The sequence below is a fragment of the Triturus cristatus genome, chromosome 1_2, assembly GCF_964204655.1.
Source record: "Triturus cristatus chromosome 1_2, aTriCri1.1, whole genome shotgun sequence".
Taxonomy (NCBI): domain Eukaryota; kingdom Metazoa; phylum Chordata; class Amphibia; order Caudata; family Salamandridae; genus Triturus; species Triturus cristatus.
Genome location: NC_140580.1, coordinates 198,840,359 through 198,857,419, shown reverse-complemented (window position 1 = coordinate 198,857,419; position 17,061 = coordinate 198,840,359).

Genomic DNA, 17,061 nt, shown 5'->3' with positions numbered 1-17,061 from the left:
GAATGTCACAAGCAACTTTCAGTGGTGTGCTGCAATACGTTCTTTCGTCAATGATGAGACACATCAACAGCTTCATCCAGTTTCCACTGCATGATGATTTTGCAAATGTGAAGGACGATTTCCATGGTTTGGGTCTCCTACAACATGTGGATGGAGCAATTGATGGCACATAAATTGCCTTAGTGTCACCACACAGCAGGTAACAAGCCTACAAAGATTGGAAACACTTTCATTCAATCAATGTGCTCACTGTGCCACTGCATTCAAGCTAGCCTGGCTGATGAGGGGTGATACACCAAAAGCGGTTCCAGGATGCTTGTTGCCAGTCAAGGGAGGACCTGGCCAGGCAGTGAGGGCTGGACTGTTCCCATGAGGAGCAAGGTCAAGACTGATTTGCATATGGCTGGGTCCAAAGTGGGGTGGTGTGGTGAGCAAAAGAACAATGGATTAAAGGCAGATCCTAGTGACTGGGGTTGAAAGTTTGCATTGTTCAGCATTCCGTCCATCATTTGTTCCTTTTGATTTTGTTGCCATAAGTGGGAAGGATATATCTAGGCACAGGTCCTGTACTTACTGCATTACTGGATTCAAGCTAGCTTGGCTAATGAGGAGTGATGCTTCGAAACTGGTCCCAGGATTCTTGTTTATGGTCCAGGGAGGACCCGGCTTGGCAGTTCGGGCTGGACATTTCCCAAGAGGAGCAGGGTCAAGACTGATTTGCATATGGCTAGGCCCAAAGTGGGGTGGCGCTGTGAGCAAAAGAACAATGGATTAAACCCAGATACATGTGACTGGGTGAATGTTTGCATTGTTCAGCATTCCGTCCATCATTTGTTCTTTTTGCTCATGCTGGAAGGGGACACCTCCCAGCACAAACAAAATCCTTATCGGCAAGACCAACACAAACAACAAACCCTTGATATACCTTTGATAATTATAGGCCCTGGGAGTAGTGGTGCATGGTGTCCGCCTGACAGGGATGGTGTTGCACTAGAGGAGTGAAGTGGATGTCAAATGAAAGATACTGTCTGGATTCTGTTCCAGCATGAGCTAGCCAGGTGTTCTGTTCTCGCTTGGGCTAATTTGAGAGGTGATGTTGACTCCTGTCCTGTCTCTGTTAAGATAACAATATCAGGGTATTAGCATTCTTCTCTGTGCCTTTATATAGTGCCTACAGTCCCAATTACTCAATGTCCCTGATATATAGTATGCATTGCAAAGGGAGACGGTCTTGGTGGAGAAGCAAAGATAATTTGTTGCAATGCATGAGTAATGCAAAATCCAATTTTAGGTTCAGGAATCAAGAAATAGGCTATATGATTTAGAAAGTACAATGCTGCGCCTTTCAACATATTTTTTGAGAGTATCACTAATCATTTTTTGTAACCTTAGTTTCTTACATCATCACCCCAGGGCAAGAAGGCATCATCAAACGGAAAAGGGACTGCCACAACCAGCACTGCAGTGACTGTAACTACCATCACCACCAGCGCCGCGGCTGCAGCAGATAGTTTTGCTGGCGCTTGTAAGTCCTGTTTATTATTATTTGTCACATTTCCTTCTCCCCGCTAGTAAAATAATTTATTTTTTTAATCTATCTACTATTTGTTTCAACTCCCCTATCTAATGTATGTTATCCCTGCATTGTCTTGTTTTTCTATATTTCCTCTTTCTGCAGTTGACTTTCTCCTGTCATTAGCTTTCGACTCCTTTCTTTTTTGTACTTACCCCTCTGTTATATGTCTTGTGGTACTGTAAGACTAGAACAACAGATTTGTAGTACAGTGAAGAATATTTAAGGCCCAAGTAAACTATTATTCACCAGACATGTTGGTTGAAAAGGCTTTCTTGATCAAACGGCCAAAAAGAGATAGAGTGGCCATGGGATCCTCGTTGTCTTATTTACACAGTATACTATCAGTTTTCATGACAGTGCAGCATGGAGGAAAGGAATGAGATCCCATTGCTAACCAATAGCATGTGTCCTTTATTAAACATTTCCTTTCACCCATTTTTTGTGCTTCACTCCCATCCTTTCATAACCTTGTTTCTCCATTAAGAGAGCAAAGGTTTTGGGTGACTTGACTACCTGGATTTTCTAACATTTTATTAACCAACAAACCTCCCAAAGTGATAGTTTTGATAGAATAAACTGCTAACCAAACTGTATTGAGGTATTGATGTTGTACTTTATGCAAAATAATTACTTAGGTGGTGACACTGGTATTAAAAATGAGCAATTTATGTTTTTTTTTATAGCCACTCAGATGGCCAGAGCAACATTCAGTTCCAGCAGCCAGGCAAAGAGTGGGATGAAGGAGACCCAGGCAGTTGGAGGTGGATCAGTCCCAGCGGTACCAGAGACAAGTGGTTTGTCATCTTGCTTGCTTATGGTCAATACTGTATTTGTTAAGCGAGGCAGATATCCCATCCATCACCTCCCTGCCCATGGCATTTCACCGCCTAACTGTAGCATGGTTCAATTTGGCACAGCAGTGTAGGCTGTGAAATGTGTGCCTGCTTCAGTTAACAGTGTGGCATTGTGAAGTTTGCAATGCATTACAAACCATAAAAAAGGTGTGTTTCCCAGTGCCCACTTAGTCACCTACTATTAGTAATTTACTTCAACATTCTTTTCTTCTGTCCCAGCCTACCAAAAAATTGCAAATTCTATCTCAATATGTGTGACATTTTACTTCCCAAGTGACATATTTCATGGCCTCCATGATGGATGTACGCCTGTTCCAATTTTTTCCTTTCATCATTTGTTACGTAAGTGACGAAGAAAAAGTGTAGTACATGATCAGTGACACCCCAATATTCTACAGCAAAATGTCGACCTAGTTTAACTTTAATCCCTCTAATTTACCTTTCAGTAGAGTAAATGTCCATACTGCCAAGTGAAGGTATTTGTTGAAAATAATTTGTGGTGGAAGTCAGGGTGTAATGTGGGATTAAGTGCCTCATTTAGAGTTTGGCAGATCGGATACTCTGTGACAAACATGCCAAATAAATGTAATTCCATTCCCTTCCCTGTACTGCAGTGCATCGTTATAATCTGTGCACTGTCTACTTACAGCCGATGGCTCCATTAATGTTGCACATATACTATCAAGTGTACTATTATTTGTGCAGCATATACACATTACTTATAATGAGAGGTAATTTAAACCCAAAGAGTCTGTTTAGTTTCACTGTGAAATTCTTTAAATGAAAAACACTTTTTAATTATGGTGGTATTTTGTGTTAATTCTTTGCAGTCCATGCTATTGTTGTGTGATGCATTTGTGAGAATAACTTGGCCCTTTGACTAATCCCATCAAAAATTCCAATGGCCTAAGGACACCAGCAATGTTCTTCTACTGTGCCACTATAAACACTGAGCACTGCAATTTGTGTTATTCATTTTATTTTATTTTATTTCCTAATATAGCTCTCCTTCTACTGGAGATCACCCATCCCAGCAGAAGATAGGTGCCCGGATGTGGTGCCAGAGGATGGAGGCTGTCGTGGCTGAATGCTACTGGCTGTTGACCTTGGAGGAGGAGGCATGTGGATCCAGTTCCTCCTACTAGCATGGTCCTCCTCCATCCCAGCCACACCAATGCCACTACTGCCCACAGCCGGGGTCTCCTGTTGCCCAGCAGACCACCCCACCTCATCATTGACATTGACGACAGGCCCCCTCCTCTTCCGCTGTGCCATACTTAAGCTGCTGCTGCTCTTCGGCTAGTCCAGCAGAACTAGCCCCATGAAGTGGCCCACCTACACACTGGAATGAATGCCCTCTGAGTCTGTTTTTTATTGGTGAGAAGACTGTGTTGTTGTGGGAGGAAAGGGTGGACATTGGGAGGGTAGTTGCGGAAAGAGTCAGGCGTGACGGGACATTTGAGGGCATTTGCTTGGGGAGAGGAGTGGGCATGCTGTGGGTGGAAAGGGTGGGTTTCCTATGTAAAGAAAAATCATAATTTTTATGCATTTCACTATCAATCTATTGTTTGTTTTTGCACTGCTTTTTATCACAGCATTAAGGTTTTATTCTTGACAAAATCTGTCCTTGGAAAATCATAGTACAAAAATAAACAGTAGTAACTTCTAAGCAATCTGGGGAGCTAGTGTTTAATGTATTACAACAATTAAAAGTAAACTTACAAAATCCTCGAGTCAGGACTCAGGAGAAGGATAAGCATTTTAAGCAACACAAGGCCTGAGTGAAAAAGTTAAAGTATGTTACACTTTTGTTATTAGCTTACTCTTGCAGTGTAAGTTTACAACTAGTAACATCTATATCAGTAACTATGCGAGTAATAACTTTGTGAGTAGTAAGAAATCCCTTTTACTTTAAAAAGAGTTATTATTACTACTAGTTGGTTACTACTAAGGTTACTTACTGCTCATAAAGTTGTTGTTAGTTCAGTTAAACTCTAAGAGTGAACTTACACCAAAAAGTGTAATTTTACCTTTGTGAATCAGGCCACATATTGCAAACTAGTGCTACCTTTCATGGGACATACATTGTTCAACTAAGACTGCACCATGATGGAACTGTTGTCTCTTTCATGCCTTGGTGGGTAATTGGGGCTGTTGTGGTCTATTGTATTGTTTAGATAAGAAGATCCCGCAGTGAGTTAGTGTCGCTTTCAGCACATCTGTCCTGCCAAGTTATGGTAAAAAATGTGTAAGTCAGACCTCAATATATCACACTATGCTGTGGGAGAGGGTTAGGGGTTTGATGAATTGATGGGATTGTGGATTTGGGGGGAGGTGTGACAAAGACAAACACAACAACAACATCCACCAGGTCGATAAGCAGCACATCATCATCAAATCTGTTGAGGGAGTAAATGAAGGAATGACATCATTCAGTTAATATATACATTACAAACAGTCCTTCAGCCCCAGAGTCCCAAATTATTATCTAGTTGTTCTGTCACCTAGGTTTGAAAAAATACAAAAGAGGGAGGACCCACACAGTTTTAAAAATTATGATTGCTAAGAAAAGAAAAATGATGCTGTATATAAATGCCAAAATGGGCAGCGCATCTGCATTCTTCTTCTCGGAATGTCCATCTTGGCTGCATGGCTGAACCCGTCCGGTACGGTAAGCAGGAGTTATAGACCTTTCGTGCAGGAGAAGAGGATTTCAAAACAGTAAACCACTTCATGGTGGATGAGGACCAAGAGGGCAGAGCAAGAACATAGGCTGGTGCAGTCAAGACTCATGTGTGTTTAACTGAGAAGTGAGAAGATTTTTACAACAAATCCCAGACAAATAGTTGCATGTACCTGTCTGATCAATCTCACAACTGTCATAACATTTAGCTGAGTATGTCCATCATGAGACATGTCTTCAGTTACAGTTCCCCCGAACACAACTACTTAATTAGAGGAGTTTGACATTTGAGCCAGCACATTAATCAGCATTTCCCCAAACCAACACACCTCTCTCCAGTCCACAGAACACCTATAATCGGTATTGTTCATAACTTCCTTCTTCTGGCTGAAGAAGGTAGTCTCGCCCTGAGTCTTAACTCTGAGTCCTGACCCAAAAGAGACTGAGAGAGATAGACTTGTAGTGTAACTAAACTGACTCGTCTGGTCTCTGAACAAGCCGAAAAAAAGGACAGCAAGTAGTGGACCATATAATTAAATCTAGCAAAGTGTGAAAGGGGCAATCACATTCAGGCAGAATCATTCATTGGACCCCAAACATTACAAATTGAAATCAAGTTTACAAATTAGTTGAGCAATACCCTCGCTGTCAAGCGCCACATGAATCATCATCACTCACTCAATATATCAATAATTGGTGCAATTGTTACCTGTTCCAAGCATGGTTCTACACATTTGTCTATTGTACATCCACTTCTCCCAAGGAAGCAACACACAATGGCAGTCTTGTAAATTAATGATCTTTACTTGGGCAGCCAGGGATTGACAAAAGAAGGATAGAGGTGGGAGGCATTGTCGTCATGCTTTTTAAGTGAATGAGGAGGCTTATTCTGTGCACACTGGTCCAACTTCAAACTAGTCCATACATGTGAATAAATGGTGGATCTACATAAATCAGATAAAATGTATAACTGTTCATCTAGCTATTTCCTTTTTCTTTTTTTTGCAAAGCAGATCAACAATATTGTGAAAGTTCTATTGGGGCTTCTTCAGTCAGGGAAGTAGAGTTTGCACTAAAACCCAGGGGGCTGTTTCAGAAGTTGGTCAGCTAAAGCACTTGAGTCTGACTGTTGGAAAGTGTATTATCAGTAGTAGTAAATATATATCAACCGTAATTTCCCTGATACCCCGTCACTTTGAATTTGGGTTGGGTCGGGCCCCCCTCCTTGTTCAGGTTTTTGTTAGTCTTTGGAAGGCTCTTTTTTCATCTTCTTTTACATAGGTTTTCCACTGGGGAGGGACTGTCCTCCTTTCTTCTCGTCACCCCGCTGGTGCTGATTGGAAACCCGGGTTCTCACCCACTCATCAGCTGCTTCCCACAGCTCTCTGGGGTCTGTCAACTTTGAGTCCACTAGATACTGGTGTAGCTTCTCTTCAGCAAAATGAGTCAAAATATGTTCTTTCAAAATCAAATTATACACTCACTCATATGTGCAAACTTTGTTACCAACAACCCAGCCTTCCAGTGCCTTCACTTAGACGTCCACAACGTCACTTTCTGGGTGTCTCTGAACATCACCCTGTCCTGCTCTGGAGTCAGACCAAATCTCTTGACCAAGCATGCCTTCATCTGCTAGTATGATTCTGCATCCTCCCCTCTCTGGGTCAGGAGCCTATCCTTCCCAGCTACTGGAATCATCTCCCACAGGAGTGCACCCCAATATTTAGAGTGGACCCTACATATCCTAAGGGCCCTCTCAAAGGCTGCTAGCCACTTGTCAATACCATCCCCCTCTGTGTACTTGGGTACTATACTCTTGTAACTTTTGTGGTCAAATCCACCACCTATGGACATCTTAATATCTTCTTCAATTGTGCTGCCACCTTTCCTTCTCTCTTCCTCCCTCAGCCACTTCTTCCCTGCTAATGCCAGTTTCTTCTCCTCTAGGGCTAACTCCCTTACTCTTAGGGACGGTATGGGTCCCGGTGGGGGGGGGGACCCATCATTCCTCCCACCAAGTGGAGTAAGGAATCTGGTGCTAGAAGCAAAGGAGGAGTTATCATGTTCACCGTCCTGGGTGATGTCGTGGAGGTCATTCCTTCCTTCCTCTCCTACCTCTTTTGAAGCCTCCTCAGCTTCAGAGGTGACTTCACCTGGTTGACTTACTGCCCAGGTTGTCAGGGACTTCACTAGCTCTGGCTTCCTAATTCTATTAGTAGCTGGTAGCCCCCTCTCCCTACACGTCATCCTCAGGTCTGCCACTGGGGGTTTGGTCAGTTTAGCCAGGTCCAGCTCCATGGATCCCTTGTTTTTGGTCACAAGAACTAGCAGAACAGACTTAGAACAATTTTGGAAAAATCAAAACAATGGATTAAAAACAGTTTAGTCCAAATTGCAAAATCAAACTCAAAAGTGTTGTTGTAGGACAATATAGATGATTCATCCACACCGATGAACACCAAATGTTGGAAAGTGGATTATTAGTAGTTGTAAATATACATCTGCCACTGGCAATAATGTCACTGACAGTCTTGGCCTCAAAATAGGTCTCAGAAAATTAATCCCATGTTCAACCCTTGGTAGCTTGGCTGCGAGCAGGCAGGCTTAACTTCAGAGACAGGTATGTAAAGTATTTAAAAACACAAGTTCAGTAAATAATTAAGACACAACACAAAATAAAAATCCAACACCAATTAATTTATAAAAATAGAAAATATTTTTATCTTTAAAATGACACAAAAATTAAAAGAATCCAATCTAGGGAACCGGACAAATGAATTTTCAAAGATTTAGCACTACAATGAACAGAGAGACTTATAGCGTTGGGACATCTTGTCGTGCTAGACTCAGACAAAGTCAAAGTTTTAGTACAACTGCGATGAGGCCCTGTACGACTACCCCTAACGGTAGGCCTCGGCCAAAGATTTTACCTTCTGACTTTGAAACTTATCTGGAGGTTTTTCTCGCAGGGCCTCTCGAAGCTCTCCACCATTCTGGATTTGGTGAGGGTTTGACGGCTTGCCTTGCGATGAGCTCCTGGTCAAACCTATGGAAGTCAGACCTCCAGAGATTTCGAGAGGGATGAACCAGACATATAGGCCGGCTCGTGGTTGAAGGTGGGTGGCTTGATTCTCACGGTTGGTCCCTGTCACCTCTTCTACCTTCAGACTTAGAAACTTTTACGGAGTGTTCTCTCCTGGGGTCCCTAGATGCTCTTCACCAGGCCGGATTCAGTGAGGGTTCGCCGGCTTGGGTTTTGACCAAATCCTGGCCAAACTCTGCAAGTCAGACCTCCGGACTTTTAGCTGGACAAACCTGGAGAGCAGGCTGGCTCGTGGTTGGTGGTCACTGTCTTGGCTGGCCAAGTCAAGTTAATCCACTTATGGAGCTTTTTTTCAAAGTTGTTTGAAAGTTCTCCAAACGTATGGAACTTCTTCCTGAAGTTTCATTGAGGGTCCCAACATGTCCAAAACATACTCCAAGGGTCTGTAAGCTCAAAGATGGTCCTTCAAAATTTGGGACTTCAAATCCCACAATCCACTTGGACAAAACCCTTACAAATCCACTGGAGTCAGTCCAGGCTGGGGATTCTTGGTGGTGATGGACTAGGTTAGCACCACTGTTTACCCTTTAGCTTGCAGGGAATCTACTCTTCAGTCCTTTGAAGCAGATTTGATCAACAGGGCTGCAGTTCCAGATTGTGAAGCAGACGCAGTCAGAGTACAGTGCCTGGTTGGGGTAAATCAAACTTCTAACATGAACCCTTCTTCTTCCGTTGTTTCAAGCAGTAGATCCAAGAAGCACTGCCCCTCTCAGATACTTTTTCAGTGTTCTCTGGGGTCATACAGGGGGACACTCCTGTCCAAAGAGGTGCAGGACAACACCCCAGAGCATGACTTTTTCCTCCAAAATGTGGCATAATAGTCTCCCAGAAAGCACTATTTCTCCAAAATTCAATATGGCTGAGGACTCAGCTGAGATGGAAGAGCTGACTAAACCAACTTCCAGGATGACTCATCTCCATAACCCCCCCCCCCACTGGCATCTGCACAATCCTTCCTTAAGCCTGCCATCTGGATGTGGTAAGAGGGGGGTGGGCATAGATGGACCTGGCTTTCTCTGCCTCTCTACCTGTTCCCTTGAAGCTCATTGTTTACGACCCCTCCCCCTTGCTCTGCTACTCCCATGCAGCACAACCCTCTGCTCCCAGAATGGTTCTTTGCCCCAGGTGCCACTCATCCCTTCATCAAAGCAGCCTTGGTAATCCACTTAACTCTGACCAATCAGGACAGGTCACTGGAAGGCTGAATTTTGGCTTACAGACAAGAAAGTCTTAAAACCTATTTTCTGTACATTTTAGCTGAAATTCAACAGCAGCATATTGTTGGATTTATCAATACTATTCTGTTAAGTCCTTGAATGATACTTTCCTATAAAGCCTAGCATTAGTTATTAAATAATAACTGATTGCCATGTTAACCTATGTGGTTGGGGAGTTACAATGGGGAAATTAACTATGCAATTTCGCCAACATCAGGGCTTATAAAATATTTTATAAGGACCCTGCCTATATCCATAGTCCTCACCACCCCTGGAACACCTAGGGGAGACTTTAGTGGTTCTGAATATCTAAATATATTGCAGATCCTCAATCCAAAGTGCTCCTAGCACAAAAGTTGATTTTGGAAAGCACTTTACTACAATGAGGGAAGTGAAATGTGTAATTTTACTATCCCTATGTCATTTAAAACTATTTTACAAGGGTCCTGCTTATAAGTACCTGACACCCCCACCATGGGACACCTAGGGGAGTCCCCGGGGGTACCTAATATGCACCTGTTGGACTTGGCTCTTTTTTCAGGGTTATCCCCAAACTATTTGCTTCTTCCGCCTATTTTTTCCTGACCTGTTGTTGTTGGTTTTAGGACTCTGGGCTCTTTCACACTGCTGATCAGTGCTAAAGTGCATATGCTCTCTGTGTAAATTGTTATTATGATTGGTTCTCCCAGATTGGTATATTTGATTTACTGGTCAGTCTCTAGTAAAGTGCACTGAGTGTGCCAGGGCTGGTAAATCAAATACTACTAGTGGGCCTGCAGCACTGAATGTGTCACCCACATGAGTAGCTCTGAAACGGTAACTCAGACTTGCCACTGCAGTGTTTTTGCACAGTTATTAACTGCCATTTCGACTTGGCAAGTGTACCCACTTGCCAGGCCCTAACCTTTCCTTTTCTTACATGTCAGTCAGCCATAAGGCAGACCCTAGGTACCCGTGTGGGCAGGATGCTATGTATGTGAAGGGTATGGCATGCCCTGATGTGTGTGGCGTGTCCTGAAAGTGAATTACTGCCAATTTCATTTTTCACAATTGCAAGGCTGCCTGGATAGAATGGGGAGTTTGTTTATAACATCTCATAAACATAACTGCCCCTAGGAACGAGGTAGGAAAATAAAGTTTAGTATTCCTGAACTCAGAATGTTAAAATGCATCTTTTCGTGAGAGTGATTTTTACATTCTGTGTTTAAAAATACCCCTTTTTGAAATCATGTATTTTCTTGTTTAACCATCAAGTGTGCCTCTTCTAGGATGTGGATTAACTGTCCGGGTTTGGAGTGTCAGGGGCTGGGGAGGAGCAGTGGCTCCAGAGAGCCTGATGAGTCAGGGCTGAGCTAAATAGACCTGGGCTGCATTTAGAGTAAGGGAGGAAAGTTCCTTTCACCCGAATATGCCTGCTGTCTCCACTTCCTGCCAGGAAGCTGCACCAGGGAGGACAGGACTGGTTTTGACTGAGCACAGGGCTTCTCTGTACAAAGAGAACATAGACTTGTTGGGGTATAAGTATTAGACCTAACACTTCTGAACTTTAACATAGTTTTGAAATCAAGAGGAACCTTTGCAGAGGAGAAGAGCTGGACAAACTGAGAAGTACTGCCCTTGCTGTGTGTTTGGGGTTGGTCTGCAGTTGCTGCTTCTGCCAAGAAAAGGAGAAGGACTTTGCTGTGTGCTGTGTCCCCTGGTTGAGGAAAGTCTCCAAGGGCTTGAGTAGAGCTTGCCTCCTCTTTTGAAGTCTCAGGAACACAAAGACTTCACCCCCAGCTCCCCTGAACTTCCTTGCTGTGAGTTCTGACTTGCCAGGAGTGCCTGTGACTGTGTGGGCCCCTGGAGGTTGTTTCTGCTGCTGGGATCTGGAAAGCAACGCAAAAACAAGAAAATTGATGCATCGTTCTTTTTGCGACAGTTTTTCCGACGCAACGCCATGGTGTGAGAAGAATCTCCCCGCACAGCCATGCCACTGCTGAAACTGCCGCTGTGCCTGTCGCCACTGCAAGAATCGGCGCATCAAGGGATCACAGCTGAAGAAACTGCCACAGTGGCGAACGACGACACCACATCGTTCACCGACGCATCCCGGATTTCCATGCATCATCCCTGTGCGGCACGCTTTTCTCGATGAATCACCCGTGGATTGGATTTGTCTCAGAATCAACGAATCGCTTCCTCCTACAGACTGGACCCAACGCACCGCTCTTCTGTGCTCAGTGGAACTATCGCGTCGCATCCATTAAGGTCTTATGAATCAATGCATCTCTTTGTTTTTCGGCGCATCCAATGACTGCGGCTCTTTGGCTTGGTGAATTTTGTCACAACGACAGATACTTTGCAAGAAATCACACATACATAATTTTCCATGGACTCAGTTGCTAATTCCTTATGAAAGTTATATTTTTAACGGTGTATGGTGAATTTTTGTTGTTTTGGTCTTATTAAGTTTAGAAAAGATACTTTAGTTTTCTAAACTGGTGTGGTGTCCATTTGTGGTGTTATCACTGTATTACTGTGTGTTCTGAGTACAAATACTTTGCACATTGACTTTGGGATAAGCCTGTCTGCTCGTGCCAAGCTACCAAGGGGGTAAGCAGGGGTTATCTGAAGTGTGTCTTCCCCTTACCCTGACTAGAAGGCGAGGGTCCCTATTTGGAGAAAGGTACCTATCTCTGCCAACTAGAGACCCCCAATTCTAACAGCACATTATTGTAATTTATTAATAATGCCCAAACACCAAAGTCAAGTTTGTCACAATTTACATTTTTAAGTAGTCCTGCAACACAGGGCTTCTTTTAAACTGACCTCAGGCCTCAGCAGTGCATGCGTGCAAGTGCGAAAAGGGCCACTGGACTCTAAACTGCCATGCCCTATTATATACTAAGGACTTATAAGGGAGGTCATAGCAATCATAGGGTACCCTAACCCATAGTGTACCCTAGTGTATGCAAGTGAATTTTCAGCATAGTACTAGCCCTGGGTCTGGTTAGGCAGAACCCAGGGACAGTCAGAGTCACTTACCACCAGTACCAGTCAGCAAACAATGGGGGTGCCCAGGGTACAGGAAGACTTAGCAACACTGACCAATCACCCTCATCCTCCTCATGTGCTTTTTCAGGAACAGTGTAATCTAATTGGATGAAGTGTTGGTAAATTTTCATCATGGTGAAGGTCTCTGCATTTTGAGGAGAGGGACTAGTTCTTCTGACTATGACAAGTTCACCAGCTGCACTGAACACATGCTCAGAAGATACAGTGGCTACTGGACAAGCCAGATACTTTATTGCCAGCCTGTTGGACTGGCCATTGGTTGGAATATCTGCCCATACCAATAGACCAATGGATTTTGACCTAGTTGGACCTCTTTTGGGTCTTCCAGATGTTCATTGGTGCTGACACTTGCTCGACCTCTGTTGCCTTGACTTAAGCCCTGCGATTTTAATCCAAGGCATTGCAGCAATGGGTCTGATTCTTCTGTTGCTGATGTTGTTGCTGGGGTTGGCTGCTGTGGGACAGCAGCACTGCCATATGTCCCATCCGTTTTTCTTCTAGGTCTGTCGCTTGGTCAACAATTCAAGTCTTGCATTGTGAAACATTTCCTTCTCAAAATAAAATTAAAGTGGTCAGTATTTTTTTGTACTGTTGATCAAGTATTGTGGCCCTGATGTACTCCTTGGAGGACACAATCTCTCTTTGCAGCCTTGTATTAACAGCCAAGTAAAGAATTTAGCTATTAACCAACTCAAATGCTTATTCGTTCAAACCGGTGAACCTTTGCAATACCTTTTTTAACTCGTCCTGTACTGTAGTATAATTCCTACAGTACCCTTCATGCAGGACCTGTACTGTTTTTGGATAACATATACTGTGAGTCTGATGGCAGACTGACTCTGTGCACCCCGCCGAGTATGTTAGCCTCTTTTTGCATTAGCTAGCTCACAGTGCCACTAGAATCTTCTTTTATCAGAGAGATTAGTTTTGGCAACCTTAGAACACAACAAACCCTGATTCCTCAGACTCGTGGAAACAATATATTACTTTTCACCCATTGACTCGTGCTTGCTCATTTTCTTTCAGAGAGAAACACAGAAGAAACAGTCGGGCGTGTTTACAATAAGAATTTATTGTACCGTTGTTCTTCTCGTGTAAAATATATACGCTGCTACAACTGTTACACAGTAGCAGAGATTTAGGATCAGCAGTACAGTGAATAAAAAGGAATAGTACAGCTCTACCATTTTGGAATAGTCATGAACATATACATGAATATAAAAAGCATTTATAAAATAAAGCGCATACTCCTAAGATGCCTGTCTAGATGTACCTAAGTGTACCTAGCATGCGAGTAGGTGCGAAGGAGCTAATAAGTCAAAGAGCCTAAAAGTCTAAGAGTCAAGAATCCCGCTAGGATTTAGTCGAACCCCATTACATGAATAGTGAGAGTGTGGAACTTCTTCCTGGACTTGAGTTGGACACCCCACGGGATGGTTAGACTACTGTCAGCTGGAGTGACTGCATGTCGGAGCTTCAGCATCTCTGGTCAGTGTGTCGGCCTTGAAGTCTCGGTTTCCTCCCACCTACTGATAGCAAGATGTGCTGTATTTATACAGTCCATGTGCGTGTGTTAGCCATTGTTCAGTATGAGGATGATGTTGGGGATTAAACCTTGTGCGTAGATAGGAGAGGTGAAGTATATCCCATGGAGAGTGTTCTCATAAGTTATTCATATGTGCTAAGGATGACGTCTTAGCAATATCGATTGGGAAAACCCCACTCTCTGCATGAAAATAGGTGAAAGGTTTAGTCCATAAAAGGCATCAGTCCTTTTAAGGCATTATGTCCCTACAAGGCATTCTGTCCTTATTAGGAGTTATGTCCTTATAAGGCTCGTTCTTATGAAATGAAGGGGAGATGATGTAGGGAAACAGTACATTGTTCTCTGGACCTATATTAGGGTACCGATATGAAATATAACACCCACTCCACCTAATACTCAACAATAATACTACACAATTTGAGATACACATTTCTAATGGTGTCAGTGCTTAAGATTATTAATGAGTCATTTAAAATGTTTCTAAAAAACATAAAAAATTCATTTAAAAACAGTTTAAAAAACAAGAAAAAAAATGTTTTTGTCAAAGTTTGACTTTCGTAGTAAAGTTCCGCAAATCACAGTTCTAAATGAGTTCGATCACACAAGTTGAATTACTGCAAGCGTACTTAGAAGGCCATGCTTAGCTATGGAAAGTGTCAATTTGAAAAAAGTTATTTTGAGAAAAAGGGGAAAGAAAAAGCTGATTCGTTCCCAGCACACGGTGAGACAGATTTAGATTAAATGTCTTGGCTGGGAGACATAACATTATCGCTGCATGCTGCCGCAGGGGACAAACATTGTAGTACCTTACATAGGGCGTCAAGCGTGCACGGATGAAATTCTGTGCTGCCAACAGCTGTTGGAGAGGCAGCCGGTGCTGTAGTCGATACCTCGATGCCAATGGTGGAGCTGAAATTAAACTCAGTTGAAAAGGGCACCTGCGGATACTCGAGAAATACATATGTCAAGATGGGAATACGCTGAGGACAGAGTTGAGCATGGGACCGCAGAGGTTCCAGCCTGGCGTCTAAATCCACTGGTGTCTCCATTAGAGGTGTCAGACAGATGTCCAACTCACATTCTCCTCCGCAAAACAAGGATCGGAAAACAGGTACAATGCAGTCTTCGAAGACTGGTCTGAACAATAAGAACCATGAAGCAAATAGTTCTCGAAGGCGAGGTGCACCCAGATGTTGTACCATGCGCTCACGGTAATATCTTTCCAGGAGAGCTTTTGCAATCTCGCTGGCGGTTGGTCCGTCCATTGCGTAGCAGGTAAACGACAAATAAGGATTCCTGCTATTCCGAGCTGGGTCAGAGGTAGACCCCCGAAAATGCTTCCAAATACAGAGTTTATAAAGTTTGGAATAACTCAGAGGATTGTCTGGAAGGTGCTAAGGAATTCTTACCATATGGTTTTAAATAGGTGTACAATGCCGCTCATATCTGACATATTAATGATACGACCCACAATTTCTATGAAATGTGGGGGCAGTTAGTACGTATTAGCACCTGTATCTCTGTCGAGGTCCTTGCAACTTAAAGTTCAAAGGTTTCTCGAGTGGAGGTTAAGGGCATAGTCTGCTGTAAAAGCATGGCTTTCATTCTGCTCAAAGCATCAAACTGTAAAAAAGAAACATTCAGTGAACACCATAGCGACGCCTCCCTGACTGTATTTGTCGGAGGAAACAATACTTGCATACAGCAAGTAACTCTGGTGTTCACGGTGACCAGATAGGCAGAAGAATCCCACAGCCACCATGATCGTTCAGCATCAAGTAACTCCCATACGAAAGTAACTCGAACACTGGCATGATCACGGCAGCTGGAGTCCCTTTCATGTGGCAAGACAGATTCACAATTGAACCATTACAAGCTCTGCGCAAAACAATATCTTGGCACATGAGAGAACCGCTTAAAGCATTCTTGCAGTTAGTACCACTAAGAAACACTTCCTGATCCCCACTCTGGCATCAAAATCTATATGGTAAATCCCAGGATTTCATAATGTATTTTTTACCCAATTTTTCATATCTGCCTACCTGCCTTTGCTCAAGGCAATAGTGAAACGGAAAGGTCGTGACCGGGAGAGTGATTTGGCAGTGAATTAGCCATTCTGTTGATGGTAATTCAGCCACTGTGAGTGATAGTGTTAGGATCCCCCTTGTTGCGAAGCATAATGAGTAGGGGGAGTTGAAGCCTTAATGCATGCTCTAACTCCATATCAGTTCACAAAGTAAATGATTTTGAGATGACCCCTAAGTTTCAATAGAAATGTGTACTTAGGAGACGACCCCTGCCTTCCATAAGAGGTCGTCTCATCCACGAATCAACGCTTGGCTTACTGATCCTGTTCCTGACTGGTGACCACGTCCCCTCCTCACGAAACGAGTTTCGAGTTCCTGATCTGCGGTTATCTCCTGCCTTGAATATCCACTGCTAAGGTATCACTTGCATTTGCAAGTTGAATACGTGACCGGCGCTGCTCCGCTCCTTCCTTAACCCCGGAGCCGGCCAGTGCGGCACGACATTTTTTGTTTTCTCGAGATAGCGCGTTCGTAGCTGTTCCGCTCCTTCCTCTTCCCCGGTGCCGGACAGCGTGGCGCCTCATTTCTTGAGATTGAGTGTCCGCAGCTGCTCCGCTCTTTCCTTACTCTCAGAGCCGGCCAGCGCGACACGTCATTCCTGCTAGTTCGAGAGACGTGTCCGTTACTGCTCCTCTCCGCTCCCTAATCCCGGAGCTGGCCAGCGCGGCTTGCCATTACTGCCGATTCGAGAGGCGTGTCTGTTTCTGCTCTGCTCCTCTCCTTAAACCCCGGAGCCGGCCAGCGTGGCACCCCTCATGCACTGGCTTGTGCGTCTGCCAAAGGTCTGCTTCTTACTTTGATTTAGGAGCCGGGCAGCACGACTCGTCTTTAAGTGTCGCTCTCGTGTTCGTGTCTGATCCGCTCAATGTATCCTTCCTGAGCCGGCCAGAGCGACACGATCAATATACCTCCTTATTGTTAGTTTTTGCACGTGCTTT